Source organism: Balaenoptera musculus, chromosome 10, assembly GCF_009873245.2.
Source record: "Balaenoptera musculus isolate JJ_BM4_2016_0621 chromosome 10, mBalMus1.pri.v3, whole genome shotgun sequence".
NCBI lineage: Eukaryota > Metazoa > Chordata > Mammalia > Artiodactyla > Balaenopteridae > Balaenoptera > Balaenoptera musculus.
In genome coordinates this window covers 39,728,653-39,744,183 of record NC_045794.1, presented here as the reverse complement: position 1 = coordinate 39,744,183, position 15,531 = coordinate 39,728,653, and the positions used below count along the sequence as shown (strand labels likewise).

The following is a 15,531-nucleotide window of genomic DNA, read 5'->3' as shown; positions in this document are numbered from 1 at the left end:
ACACACACACACAGAGTCACACAGTCACATGTTCACACATTGTCTCTGTCTCCTTTCCTGTTTTTTGTTTTGAGGTTTTTTTTTTCAATACCAGTTATCACCAACTGAAATACTAAACATTTTACTCCTTTGCTTAATATCTGCCTTCCCCTACTAGAGTATAACTGCGTGCAGACAAGGATTTTTATGCTTAGTTCACTCCTGCAGATCAGAAAAATAGTAGGCACTCAGTAATATTGATACTTTGTTAAAGAAATGAACTGTTTCTGGCATGAGCAAATGGTTGGATGGTGGTGCCATTTACATAGAAAAACAATACCTTAATGGGGGAAGAATCACAGTCTCTATACAAAGGACTTTATAATCTAGTGAGAGAAAGACACTGAAACATACATTTACAACATATTAGGATTCTATGATTTGTTAAATCTACGATAAAAGCAAAATTGAAGAACTAATATTCTATGATCCGATTTTTATCAAAACTGTATGCTTTTATATATACATACACACTTGCACATACACACAACACATACATATATGTTTCTGCAACTATACAGAAGAAGTTCTGGAAGGAAAGATACCAAACTGTTAGCCTGTGGGGCAAGACAGTACTATGCTATGTATGGGGAATGAGACTGAAGAGAGGGTGAGGAGACTTTCACTTTTCACCTTATACATGTTTTACAATAAGCATATTGCTCTTATAATTTAAAAATGAGAAACGGAAAAATTTCCTTTCTAAATTCCTAAAGGGAAAAAAACATATTTAACAGAAGATTAACACCCAGACTATAAAAAACTTCTATAAAACAAACAAAAATACCAATTTAAAAATGGGCAAAGTACATAAAAAGATATTTTACAAAGAAATATAGTCAATAAACATACACAACACACTCAACCTCATGTTTAATCAAGAAAAACAAAACACTTTTAATTCACCAGATAAAAGCAAATGTTTTAAGTGTATAAGTTCGTTACCTACAACTACTGGTAGGACTGCAAATTGGTTTTTTTTTTTTTTTTTTTTTTAATGGCTGTGTTGGGTCTTCGTTTCTGTGCGAGGGCTTTCTCTAGCTGTGGCAAGCGGGGGCCACTCTTCCTCGCAGTGCGCGGGCCTCTCACTATCACGGCCTCTCTTGTTGCGGAGCACAGGCTCCAGACGCGCAGGCTCAGTAATTGTGGCTCACGGGCCCAGTTGCGCCGCAGCATGTGGGATCTTCCCAGACCAGGGCTCAAACCCGTGTCCCCTGCCTTGGCAGGCAGATTCTCAACCACTGCGCCACCAGGGAAGCTCCGGTACTTTTTTTTTTTTAAGTAACTTAGTGAGCAACAAAGTAAACAGTGTTATAATTCAAAGAATAATAAATATCCATGAGTCCATAATGTGTAAATAAATTATTAAATAAATAAATGGGGGACAAAGTACAAGTCTCTTTACAAAAAAATTCTAACTAATAAATGTAGAAGTAATGAGAGAAATAGAAAGTAACAATTAGGATACCACAGTAATAACTGCTGCAGGCAAGATCTGATGAATGCTAAAATTAACAGGTGAACTTTTAAGAGAAACAGTATATTTGCATAGCCTCAAAATATCGCCCTAAAATATTTACTGTGGAGGTTTAAACCTGTGTCCAAATTCTCTGAGACTTCTCCCTCCAGAAGGTGGAACTTTTTTTTTCTTTTAATAAATTTATTTATTTATATTTTATTTTTGTCTGCGTTGGGTTTTCGTTGCGGCGAGCGGGGGCTATTCTTCGTTGTGATGCGGGGGCTTCTCATTGCGGTGCCTTCTCTTGTTCCGGAGCACGAGCTCTAGAGCGCAGGCTCAGTAGTTCTGGCACACGGGCTTAGTTGCTCCGCGGCATGTGGGACCTTCCCAGACCAGGGCTCGAACCCGTGTCCCCTACATTGGCAGGTGGATTCTTAACCACTGCACCACCAGGGAGGTCCCGGAAGGCGGAACTTAATTTCTCTCCCCATGAGTGTGGGCTGGACTTGGTGACTCACCTTTAGCAAATAGAGTATGGAAATAGAAAAGCAGAAATTTTACAGTGAAGAAACCCGGCAGACGAATTGGGAGATTAGGATTGACATATATACACTAACATGTGTAAAATAGATAGCTAGTGGGAACCTGCTGTATAGCACAGGGAGCTCAGTTTGCTGCTCTGTGATGACCTAGATGGGTGGGATTGGGGGTGGAGGGTATGAGAGGGAGGTCCGAAAAAAAAAAGAAACCCGGCAGACACCACGTTAATCAAGTAATCAAGGTGAACACTGCCAGTATTGACATGTTGATATCATCTACCCCCTGATACAATGCAATGAGAAGGGCACAACACTTCTGTGGTATTCTTCCCCCAAAATCTATAACCTCTGTCTGATCACAAGAAAACATCAGAAAAACCTATACCTGACCAGTACTCTTCAAAAGTGTCAAGATGGTGAAAAAGATAAGGAAAAACTGAGAAACTCTCAAAGACTGGAGGACACTAGAGAAATGATGGCTAACTGCATCCTGGACTGGACTCTAGAACTTTTTAGGACATAAATAGAAAAACTGGGGAAATCCAAATGAAGTCTATAGTTTAATACTATTGTACCAATGTTAATTTCTCAGTTTTCATACATATACTATGGTTATGGAAGATGTTAACAGTAGGGGAAGCCAGGGAAAGGATATATGGGAACTCTCTGTACTATTTTTACTCTTCTGTAAATCTAAAATTATTTCAAAATAAAAAGGTTTTTAAAAAAGCAGTTTGGCAAGATTCACCAAAATTTTTAGAATAATATACCCTTTTACACAGCAATTCACTTCTAGCAACCTAGAGAAACACTCATATACTTCCAACAAGAAGCCTATAATGTGGCTTCCCTGGTGCCGCAGTGGTTAAGAATCCACCTGCCAATGCAGGGGACACACGTTCAATCCCTGGTCCGGGAAGATCCCACATGCTGCGGAGCAACTAAGCCCATGCGCCACAACACTAAGCCTGTGCTCTAGAGCCCGCGAGCCACAACTACTGAGCCTGTGTGCCACAACTACTGAAGCCCACGTGCCTAGAGCCCATGCTCCGCAACAGCTCCGCAACAAGAGAAGCCACCACAATGAGAAGCCTGCATACCACAATGAAGAGCAGCCCCCGCTCGCCACAACTAGAGAAAGCCCACACGCAGCAACAAAGACCCAACACAGTCAGAAATAAATAAATTTTTTTTTAAAGCAAATTATCAACACTAACACAGTCAAACCCTTATTGACAACAAATGATAGGTTTTGTTGCCTCTCCAATCCTATTTGGAAAAGGTAGGCAACGTTTCGTTCCAACTCAGGTCACATGTAGCAAAAATAATTATAACGATTATTTATTAAGTGCGTACTACATGCACTCACTGATCTAAGTGTTTTATAACCACTGAAAGGCAATGGTGGGCTTCCCTGGTGGCGCAGTGGTTGAGAATCTGCCTGCCAATGCAGGGCACACGGGTTCGAGCCCTGGTCTGGGAAGATCCCACATGCCGCGGAGCAGCTGGGCCCGTGAGCCACAACTACTGAGCCTGCGTGTCTGGAGCCTGTGCTCCACAACAAGAGAGGCCGCGATAGTGAGAGGCCCGTGCACAACGATGAAGAGTGGCCCCCGCTTGCCGCAACTAGAGAAAGCCCTCGCACAGAAAGGAAGACCCAACACAGCCATAAATAAATAAATAAATAAATAAATTTTTTTTAAAAAGGCAATGGTCATAACTCAAGAAAAAGACAATCTAATTTAAAAATGGGCAAAGGACTTAAACAGACATTTCTCCAAAGATATACAAATGACCAGTAAGTGCATGAAAGATGCTCAACATCACTAGTCACTAGTAAGGAAATGCAAATCAAATTCACAATACCACTTCACACCTACAAAGATGGCTACAATCCAAAAGAAAAAAGGAAAATAACAAGTGTTGGCAAAGATGTGGAGAAATTGGAACCCTCGTACACTGCTGGTGGGAATGTAAAATGGTACAGCCACTGTGGAAAACAGTATGGCAGTTCCTCAAAAAGTACAGAAATACTACATGATCCAGCAATTCTATTCTCAGGTATAGAACCAAAAGAATTGAAAACAGGTATTTAAACAAAAACGGGTACATGAATGTTCAAAGAAGCATTATCCACAACAGCCAAAAGGTAAAAATGAAAGAACTGCCCATCAACAGAAAAATGGATAAACAAAATATGATATATTCATACAGTAGGATAGTATTCAGCTACTAAAAGGAATGAAGGACTGATACATGCTACAACATGGATGAACCTCAAAAACATTATGCTAAGTGAAAGAAGCCAGACACAAAAGGTCACATATTATATGACTCCTTTTACTTGAAATATCCAGAAGAGGTAAATTCGCAGAGATTGGTGGTTAACAGAGATAGGGGTTGGGGAGAATGAGGAGAGACTGCTTAATGGGTATTTGGTCTCCTTTGGGGTTGATGTAACAGTTCTGGAACTACAGAGTGATGATTGTACAACACTGTGAATTTACTAAATACCACTGAACTGTATACTTTAAAAGGGTTAATTTTATGTTATGTGAATTTCACCTCAAAAAAAAACAAAATCCAATAGTCATGACAATTCTGTGGTACTACTACACCAATTGTGCAGGTTCAGAAACACAGGCTCAGAGAAATTAAATGACTTGACCAAATCCACAGAGGGAGTAGGCAGAGAAGCAGAGATTCAGAGCCAGATTTGTGCTCTTTTTTCTTAATGTTGATAGCACGTAGGACCTTCACAGGTCCTCTCCCCAACAATTAAAATTTTATGCCGATCTATCTATAATCCAACTTGCTAGCAACTCCTACCTGATACTACTACAACTTCTGTGCTCTTAATGAACATGCTGTACAGCTTCCTTACTTTAATTATAAATTAGAAGAAAATATTACAACATGGAAATATTATAAATATACTATTGGTATTGGCCTGATCATAACTAATACCACTCAGTAGATCCACATTTCAGACATCAAAAAGTTCAGCTGCCAAAGTTTAATAATATACTTGGGGCTATTTCGCAATGGAAATAATTAGCCAGTAGAGTGTGAAAGAATCAGCTTTCCTGCCCAATCAAAACTGTAATCATGTCAAAATCAAATGTAATTCTACTGGATCGTACTTAAATGTTAAGATTGCAGGTAACACGGGGCTTCCCTGGTGGCGCAGTGGTTAAGAATCCGCCTGCCAATGCATGGCACGCAGGTTCGACCCCTGGTCCGGAAAGATCCCACATGCCACTGAGCAACTAAGACCGTGTACCACAACTACCGAGCCTGCGCTCTAGAGCCCGCGAGCCACAACTACTGAAGCCCACGTGCCACAACTACTGAAGCCCACGCACCTAGAGACCGTGCTCCACAACGAAGAGTAGCCCCTGCTCGCCGCAACTAGAGAAAGCCCGTGTGCAGCAACGAAGACCCAATGCGGCCATAAATAAATAAATAAATATATAATAATAATAAAAAAAAGATTTTAGGTAACAGGATGAAGGTGCCAAATATCCCTCCTTTTTCAGGAGCTTCTTCTATTTCAACAGGTTAGATGCCCAAACACAAATTTAGTAATCACTGTTGTTGTGTTGTTTCCTGTACTCCCAAATTAAAATAACATCACATAACAATACCGTGTAGTCTAACTTATTGGATCATCATAACATTATGGGCTGGCAGACAAATGACAAATGTCAAATAACTTTTTTTTTTTTAATAAATTTATTTATTTTATTTATCTTTGGCTGCACTGGGTCTTCGTTGCTGCACGCGGGCTTTCTCTAGTTGGAGCGAGCAGGGGCTACTCTTCGTTGCGGTGTGCGGGCTTCTCAATGCAATGGCTTCTCTTGCTGCGGAGCATGGGCTCTAGGCGAACAGGCTTCTGTAGTTGTGGCACGTGGGCTCAGTAGTTGTGGCTCACGGGCTCTAGAGTGCAGGCTCAGTAGTTGTGGTGCACGGGCTTAGTTGCTCCGCGGCATGTGGGATCTTCCCAGACCAGGGCTGGAACCCATGCCCCCTGCATTGGCAGGCGGATTCTTAACCACTGCACCACCAGGGAAGCCCTCAAATAACTTTTAAAAGACCTCCAGGGAATTCCGTGGTGGTCCAGTGGTTAGGACTCAGCACTTTCACTGCTGGGGCTCGAGTTCAATCCCTGATCCGGGAACTAAGATCCCGCAAGCCTTACAGCACAGCCAAAAAAAAAAGACCTCCATAAAATACGTTTGAATCGTGACAGAGGTGAAAAAGATTACCCAACTAAGCTTTGTTTAAAGTACTGTCAACTTAACAAGGAATTAGATAACCATCTCAAGAAACCTAATGTGGGGCTTCCCTGGTGGCGCAGTGGTTGAGAATCTGCCTGCCAATGCAGGGGGCACGGGTTCGAGCCCTGGTCTGGGAAGATCCCACATGCCGCGGAGCAACTAGGCCTGTGAGCCACAATTACTGAGCCTGCGCGTCTGGAGCCTGTGATCCGCAACAAAGAGAGGCCGTGATAGTGAGAGGCCTGCGCACCGCGATGAAGAGTGGCCCCCGCTTGCCGCAACTGGAGAAAGCCCTCGCACAGAAACTAAGACCCAACGCAGTCATAAGTAAATAAATAAATAAATAAAACTAAAAAAAAAAAAAAAAAAAGAAACCTAGTGTGTACTGACTAGTAAGATGTAACAAAACATCAAGTTTGCATCTGAGTTAAATGGCTGCCGTAGTCTGTGGTGGTTCTGTACCACCTACTATTCAATAGGTCCTACAACACCTTAATTTCCTGTCATTCCATCATAGTTATAAACGAGTTTCACTGTTCTCATCAAATGTGAGGGAGCTTCTAACGATGAGATCCTTGTCCTGAGCGCTTGTGCAGCATATGCAGGTAGGCTATGACAGCAATTTACTATAAAGATATAAGAGGATAACCAAACAAAGTGAGCAGAAGAGTCACTTCCACCACACAGTACTGTACATTCTGAATCAATGTAACAGTAGAAGATAGCCAGGAAGAGCCAGCAGTGGGCTGACCGCACTGACATGTTGTAATCAGAGACTAAGCAGATAATTTAAAGAAAAGTATTGCTCTACTACTGATGGTAGCCTTAAAACAGCAGCAGATCATTTACTACTGGACAGATCACATGTACTCAAGAGAGGAAAGACTGTAGGTTTTACAAACAGGTCTTTGCAGTTCTACAGGTCAACAGGAAGTAACATCACTGGCAGCATCTTCAGGTACGAAAGACATCTTCACTTATCTCACATGACCCATCTATAATCATATAATGGCCTCATCACAAACCTACTTCTCAGTCCCAACACCCTTTAGCCAACTCTAAAAATGAACACAGACACACACACACACACATACACACTCCACAACTAGTAATCATGTCATCTTGTTAATTAAGTAATATAAAAATCCTTACCAACAACCCAAGGTTGTCATTTAAGGTTTGAACTAGTAAGAATCCCTGTGTAACCCTAACTACAAATTAGTCATAGGACAATGACTGCAGAAGCTGCCTTGAAGCTGATGGTTATGTTCTCAGACCCTACAGAATGTTTTAAGGGTCTGGGGCCGCTGCTGCAGAATCTGTGTAGAAGATGGATGTATATTTCAGGAACCCACCACAACCAGCCGCTATGGTGGATTTGAACATAGAGAGTAAATGCTGGCTTCTGGCCAATCCTTAATATCAGCAACCTAAAGTGTATATAAACTTTAAATCTTTTGGAAATATTTCAGAACCAACAGACCACCTCCAAGGTAAGTGTGAGCTCACTAAGACTCCTATGAGGCTCCCAGAAAATGGCATGTGAGCCTGAAGTCCCTTTGTAACCCAGTAACTCAAGAAGCAAGATGCAGGCGTAATTAACCTCCTGCGACAATTGGAAAAAATGAAATTGGAGGTTAGACCCATCCTAAGAGACAGTTCACTGTCAGCCTGCAGATATTTCAATCTATTATATCTGGTACTATGTGACAACTGTCTCTCTCTCAAATATATACAGGGAGGGAGAAAAAATGGACTCAAACAGTACTTCCTGTAATACAGCTACCTTCTTGAAATATTTAAAGTAATAGTAGGCACTCAAACTTTTTTCAATGAATAAAGAAGGGTTATAGAAGGTAAGCAATAACCAACAGCTCATACATGTAAAACATTTTAAAATGAAAAAAGCACCCTAAATTTCAATCAAAGGCAGCAAAGTGAACTGAAGATGCTCTACACTATTGACACATTTTTCAAATATACATACAAATAACATTCTTAAAATGATCATCCACATTTATAGGTATGACTGGAAAGATCTGTATATAACAAATGGTTCCTTCCACATTGGATACATTTCATACTTTAGAACAGAAACTCCCACTTTCTTCATCAACTGAACCGTCTACACGATTTTCAAAAGTACTTTTATTGCTAAGTTGAAATGTATTTTCATGTGCTTGCCAGATGTCTTGACACATAAATATAATTAGACAGAAGCTAAGAGAGAGCCATGAACACTGGATAAATCATTTCCTTTTGAATCATTTCCAGTGCAAGTGTCCTGCAAACTGTACAGAAAAAGTCAGTAGAGGAAACAGCAGCCCTCGAACATAAGGTCAAGTACTACCTTCAGGTGAACACACAATAAAACCACCGTTTAAAAGTCACCAAACTTCCACAAAAAATTAAACATAGGATTACCATATGAACGGATATCAAACAGATATTTGTACACCAATGTTCACAGCAGCATTATTCACAATAGCCAAAAGGTGGAAACAACCTGTGTCCATTTACAGATGAATGGATAAACAAAATGTGGTATATGCTTACAATGGAATATTACTCAGTCCTAAAAAGGAATGAAATTCTGACACAGGCTAAAACACTGATGAACCTTGAAGACACTGTGCTAAGTGAAATAAGCCAGAGACAAATGGACAAATACTATATGATTCCACTTATGTGAGGTACCTAGAATAATAGTATTCCTAGAGATGGAAAGTGGAATAGTGGTTGCCAGGGGCTGGGGGAAAAGAGGAATGGGAAGTTATTGTTTAATAGGAGTTTCAGTTTGGGAATATAAAAATGTTCTGGAGTTGGACGGTGGTGATGGGTACACAGCAATATGAATGTACTTAATGCCACTGAAGTGTAGACTTAAAAAATGGTTTAAATGGTAAATTTTATGTTATGTATATGTTACCACAATTTTTTTTTAATTAACCAAGCAAGAATGATGGTCAAACCTTTGTGGCAATAACATATCAAGAAAAGTGGTAAGAGTCTGCAACAAGCATGCTTCACTGTCATCCTCCAGAGCCTAGCTGACTTGCCTGAATGTCAAGACCTCAGAATAGGAGGGATGGACATGCCATTTTCATGTTGCTACAGATATATATATCAATATCATATATTGGTATATATAAATGGGAAGATATATTAGAAGGTGAATTATATTCTGTAGGAGGTCGTTTGCTAAATAATGAATGGGCTCCCCTTCCCAACAATTAAATCAGAAAAATATAAGCTTTACCTTCCAGTCTCCAATGTAAGCAGCAAGACTGAAATAATCAGTTTTACTTCTAACAAAGAAGCACAATGGATCCTAAAGAGTGACTTTAAGTTCCCAGTTTTAATATGGTGGCTCTACAATGGAAACTGCAAGCAGCAATACAATAATAATAATAATAATAATAAAAACACAAACTTCTTTCACCACCATTATGAAGTTACTTAACCTTTCTAAGCCTCATCTGAAATATGAGAAAAATGCTTACAACTACCTTATAAGGATTGTTTGAAGATCTAATAAAGTGATATATATAAAACACAGTGAGTTCAGTCCTTAGAATACCTAAATGCTCAACAACAAAAAAATTCCCTCCCCTCCTGCAATTCACTAGTATCTGTAGCTTTTGCTGCTCCTGGATCAGCCTCCACAGGCTATGCTGATGTTTTGGCCATTAAGCTCTGGCTCCTCCCTCAGGCCCCAGCTGTTTCTCTCAGTTCTAGTTGTTTTACTCCTGGTTTCTAAGAGGATCCTGTCTATATTTAGAGATAATGCCAGTACCAACTGTGGACTCAACAGGTGCTACGAGGGCACTTGAGCACTCAGCAGTTTTCGACTGTTTTCCAGAGTTAATTGGTTTTGGCTCCACAACTGGCTGTCTTGACTTCTACAAGGAAGAGTGCCACGTATGCACAGTACTTCAGCAGTACACCAGACTGAACAGAAAATTACGTGTGCTCACAGGACAAACCCTTAACAAGAAGATGTTTTTGCCTACTATCTGGGCCCCCGAAGATTTGTTAAATCACAGGGGCAATAAACCTTCCCTAAACTCTACAGATGTAGCCCATCAACCCAATCTTTGTCTAAATCACTATATCAGACCCAGGTTTCAACCAATTCATGCTTGTACTTCAACCAAGATCAGGAGGAGAAAGCAGGTAGAACAACAGGAAAGATTTAAAGAAGGCATCAAACAGAGCTGGGTCTGAATTCAGCTTTATTTACTACTAGTTTTGTGACCTTAGTAAATTATTTAATCTCTTAATTTATAAAATAGGAAATGATTGTGAGGATTAAATTAAATGAGATAATACACACAAAACAATCTTAGCACCTTGCCTAGCCTACCGTAAGAGGTCAATAAAGAGCCTCATTATCACTAATGAGGAAACTGCACTCACTTCTTGCTTTGTTCAGTTTTTATAACATAGAAGAAAAGTGACGTTTAGATCATTATTTTTGGACTTTTATAAAATAGGATAATGCCACTATCCGAGACCTAGCTGAGAAATGTAAACCGAAAAATTCGCAGAAATCTTAGATGAGTCAGCAAAACTTTAATGCTCCCCAAAATAAAAAGCTTAATGTGGACTATTTATGAACACATAATGGTAACTACAACTTCAAAATCAGCAATCTTGTATCTAGTACCATTCAAATTTTGGTCTGGAAATCCAAGTATCAAGGAAATGCAAAGATCATAACCCCAAATACACTTTCCCACAATATTTTCAAATCACCTTAATTCAAACTGGAAGGTACAAGGCAGCCTGATAATTTGAAATCAGCATCAAGAATTTCTTGAGGAAGAACCCAAACTCTCTCCCACAAGCATAAAACCAGTAGCAGATGGTACATGATCATTTCTCAGTGAGAAACTGTAATTCTAACAAAGTACAGATAACTTAGATTTTATCAAGGCTGTTCATCACCTTTTGGTCTAAATGAAAACAAACTCCCGGTTCTCCTCCAAACACTCTAACCTCTGCATTATCAATGACCAAACACGCTAAACTCTGCATTCTCAATGACCGAACTCAAAGCAAGATGTCTATTTTTAGTGACTTGTCCTCTCCTGCTTCATTAACCGCAGGTAAATTACATAGAGAGAAAATAAATATTACAAGCATGCTTTATCAATGAAATGAACTATAAATGATAACCAATTATTAAAAGAGCGGCTTGTAGTCTTTGGCAGAGGGACATGCCAGAGAAAGATCCACCTTCTAAAAGAACCCAGTCATCCTGGATGAATTAGGAGAAAAATGCCACTCCAGTCCACCTAACTTATACTCTCTAACTGGATTTATCCTTCTGCTTTAATTCAAGCCCAAACCACATCTATTTTATGTCTCTGCCCCACTTTGCTTTATTTTCCGTTCCGTTTCCCGCCCCCCCATTCCAAGAATGCCCCCCTAGCTCTTATTTTTAAATCCCACTTTGCCCCCAAATCCTAAGTACGTCGGACACCCACGCAGATGACCTTACACATCCCCGTTGAATTCCCAGTTCATTGTACTTCTCATACCAAATGATCCATTCTTTCATTCCTTTCGATCTCTCGTTGGTTCTTAAAATCCAGTACCCCACACACGCTCACATCAGAGTCCCCCCTCGCTCCATTGTTTCCCCGGCCTATGCCTCCGGAAACCCCCCAACTCGGACCCGTGTGCTTCGGCCCGCCCCACTGACCACAGAAACCTTTCACCATCTGGGCACTCCAGGTCCCAAAGGGTTCACGTCCCCCTCCTCTCGGTACCCCAACCCCCACCAACTGCCCCCTACCCCTGTGCCTTCCCTCAAGCCCGCTCTCTGCACCTCTGTGCCCCGCTTCATCCCCCACCAACCCCTCCACCCAGCACCCTCAGCCTCACCTACCCCAGGCCCCCGCAGTCGCCGCGTCCCCCAGTTCCGGCTCTGCGTCCGGGACGCTCCCGGGTCTGAGAAGAGGAAAGGAGCTCCTCCGCCGCCTCCTCCTCCTCTTCTAGAGCCGCCGCCGGAGCCGCCGCGCTCCTCCCCCAGCTCTCCCGGAGCCGGACGCCGCCCCGCCCCAACCGCCCCTTTCCTCTCTTCCCTCCTCTGCCAGGCGGCGGGCTGGGAATCGCAACCAAGGCTGAGGCCCGGAGGGCCAGCCGATCCACACTGACCTAGCCGGGGCTCGAGCTCTTCGCCCCGCCCCGCAGCCCACTCGGGCGCGTGCGCGTCAGCCAGCCAGCGCACAGGGCGCGTGCTCGCGCAGGCGCGAACGTGGCGCGCCGAGCTCGAGGCCGTTGCAGCCGACGGGAGCGCGAGCGAGGCCCGGGCGCGAGGCAGCCCGTGAGCCGGGGACCTGCGCGCGGAGAGGCGCGGGGCCGGAGGCTGTCTCCAGTCCGTCGGGTTGCCGCTCCTATCGTGACCGGGTCCCTCGCACCTCGCACCGCCCGCCAGATCGCGCGCCCGAGTTCAGGGAGCTCAGGCGTCGCCGGGGATTGGGAAGAACGACAAAGGGAACGGGTTGGAAGAGTGGGTCGGGAACCAACTAGATGGAAGTGGGGACGGGTGGGACACGAGCTCGCGCCTGCGTGCAGAATGGCCAGTGCCCAGAAAGAGCTGGCCGGCGTGGGGTGGGGGGACAGCGCGCGCTGGGAGTGGAGGGCCCGAGCTGGAACTGCCGGAAAGAGCCGAAACTCTCCCGGAGGTTGCCGAAGGCGGCCGCCTCGATGGGATCCTTGCCGAGGGGCTTTTCTCACTAGGTCCCGGTCGGGATTCTGTCTCCCAGGCTACTGTCCATTTCGGCACTACGACTCCGCCCCGACGACCTAACACCATTTTCCACTTTGCCTTCTTCCCGACCCAAGTTTTGCTCCAAAAGGCCATTTCAGAGCCACCAGCTACGGGAAACGCCCGGACATCCGGACTTCGCGGCCGCTCAGCCTCCTGGGAATCCATAGAGGCAGATGCGGAGTGGTGGCGGGAGGATGCGCTTCCCAGGCCCGGCACAAGATAAATTCGGGAGTAACTTGAGGGTTCTCAGCCTAGTCCGCTAGACACACTGCCCAAGTCCATTTCTGCGTCGGTTTTCTGGCCTACTAAGTTGTCTGCATCCCCCTACGCGGCTGTGGTCACATTGCCCGAATCTGTTAAATACTCTTCTGTCTTCGTGGTTAGATTCCCAAGCACCCCAGGGCCAGAACCATCTCTAATATTTGCGCGCCTTTCCAGCAGTGTCCTCCATATATGAAGCTCTCACCCCACTGCCAACTGGTCAGCGATCTGTTGGGAGTGGCTAGAGGCTGGGCATTTAGACAATCAGCAGTGAAAAGGTTAATCAGAATCTGTCCCCATGTTCTTATCTTTTGAGGCCAAAGCATAAGGGGCTCTGGACAGGCACAACAACAAGCCAGAGAGTATATATGAATGTGTACAGACACCACAGTCACAATGTAGTTTTGGTTTCCACAGGTTTGCTGTTGGAGTTGCAGTACTAGTAGATCTCTACGAAGTCATCTGGTCCTTTGGTTTTTAACCTCGCATGGAGTGGAAAGGTCAAAAATCCTCTGGAGCCCACTGGCCCCTGGTTAATAATGCCTAATCTAATACAACCATATATCATTTACAGATCTAAAGAAACAGAAGACTAGCTCATCCAACTAGTTAGGGCACTACACCATGTGTTGCTTACTATTGAATCTTCTTTCAAAGATTCAAATAGAAGCAAACCATCCAAATACCTGCTCTCTCTTCATTTACTAAATTGACCACCCAGTGAGTGGGAGGCATTGTTCTAGGTGTGGGTCACTTACAAAGAATAAAACTAGATCATTGGGCTTCCCTGGTGGCGCAGTGGTTCAGAATCTGCCTGCCAAGGTAGGGGACACCGGCTCGATCCCTGGTCCGGGAAGATCCCACATGCCGCAGAGCAACTAAGCCCGTGCGCCACAACTACTGAAGCCCTTGTTCCTAGAGCCCGTGCTCCCCAACAAGAGAAGCCACCACAATGAGAAACCCGCACACCGCAACTAGCAAAAGCCCACGTGCAGCAACAAAGACCCAATACAGCCAAAAACAAATTAATTAATTAATTTAAAAAAAAAACAACTAGATCATTATCCTCAAGGAGAGTATCCAGTTGTAATGGAGGATAAAAGCTAGTAAATAATTATAACATGTGATAAGTGCTGAAACAGAAAAGTGCAAAGTAGTATAGGAACAAAGAGGAATGAGTGACTAATTCTTCCACAGTTCTCCTTCCTTCCCATACAGTGTAGGAATGGGATATTATGACCCTGGTTAATAGGAAACTTCATACTAAAGAATGGGGCCTGAACCAATAGGATCCAAGATCTTATTCCATAACTGGTTTCACCTACCAAAAGTCACTTGGGAAACGCCTTCATTAGAGGGCCTGATGCTGCTTGCCAAACCAACAGTTTCTTCTTTGGGAGGAAAATTAAATCCCCACTTTTGGAAACCTTACAGTCTATTAGGAAAGACATGACGCCTTTCCTAAGAGAGTCCCTGATCTAATGGGAGAGAGTTTTTGTATGTGGATATGCCACTCAAAGAGAAGGGAGGTGGATAAAAGAGCATGCCTAGGTCGGATCTATATGAGTTGTCAAAACATCACTGGAAATCGAATGAGATGGAATCATATCTCCTCTAAGAGAGAGTTCTGAGTGTTGTTGAGAGGAACAGTTTGCTAAGTCCCTGGGGTGACAGTAAGGGTAGACTCTTCACAAGGATTTTACTCAAGAAATAGGGGCCCTCCAAGAAGGGTGGGTCACACAGAGCATATGTTTTGTTGAATGGAAATTGCAAGAGGGGTACTGCAACTCATGGTCCACCTTCACCCTTTCTCCATGCAGCACTCAACCTCTCTAAAAGGACATTGAGCAAATGTTTCAAAAATACCTTTTTGACCTGAGCTATAAAGATTATTTTTATCATTGTGCTTTATACTACATATACATTTTCCATTTTATTTGCTATACTTCACAATAAAACAAAGTGAGCATTGCCTGCTTTAAAATAGTGGTAAATTGTTTGAAGTCTGCCTATAAATTATATTGGAGGAAAAGAAATGCTGTAATAAATTCAACATATAATACTGTGACCTACTCTGAAGAAAACACAAAAACAACCAAATTTTTGAAATGACTAGAGTAACTGCTATGGATTACAGCAGAAGACTATTTAGAAATAACATCCATATGTCTT

The 15,531-nt window shown here is 42.9% G+C and overlaps 1 protein-coding gene across 4 annotated transcripts in view; it reads right to left on the bottom strand.

Moving 5' to 3' along the window:
- Positions 1 to 12,483, bottom strand: part of SPATS2 (spermatogenesis associated serine rich 2) — a 138,950-nt gene extending 126,467 nt beyond the window's left edge. For 2 of the 4 annotated variants that reach the window (XM_036866744.1, XM_036866743.1), the window contains exon 1: positions 12,214 to 12,482. The gene's annotated coding sequence lies outside the window, so the exon portion shown is untranslated. Of the gene's footprint in view, positions 1 to 12,209 lie in introns of all 4 variants that reach the window. The other 2 variants (XM_036866742.1, XM_036866745.1) reach the window with 2 other exon arrangements.
- Between the last annotated feature and the right edge of the window lie 3,048 nt (positions 12,484 to 15,531).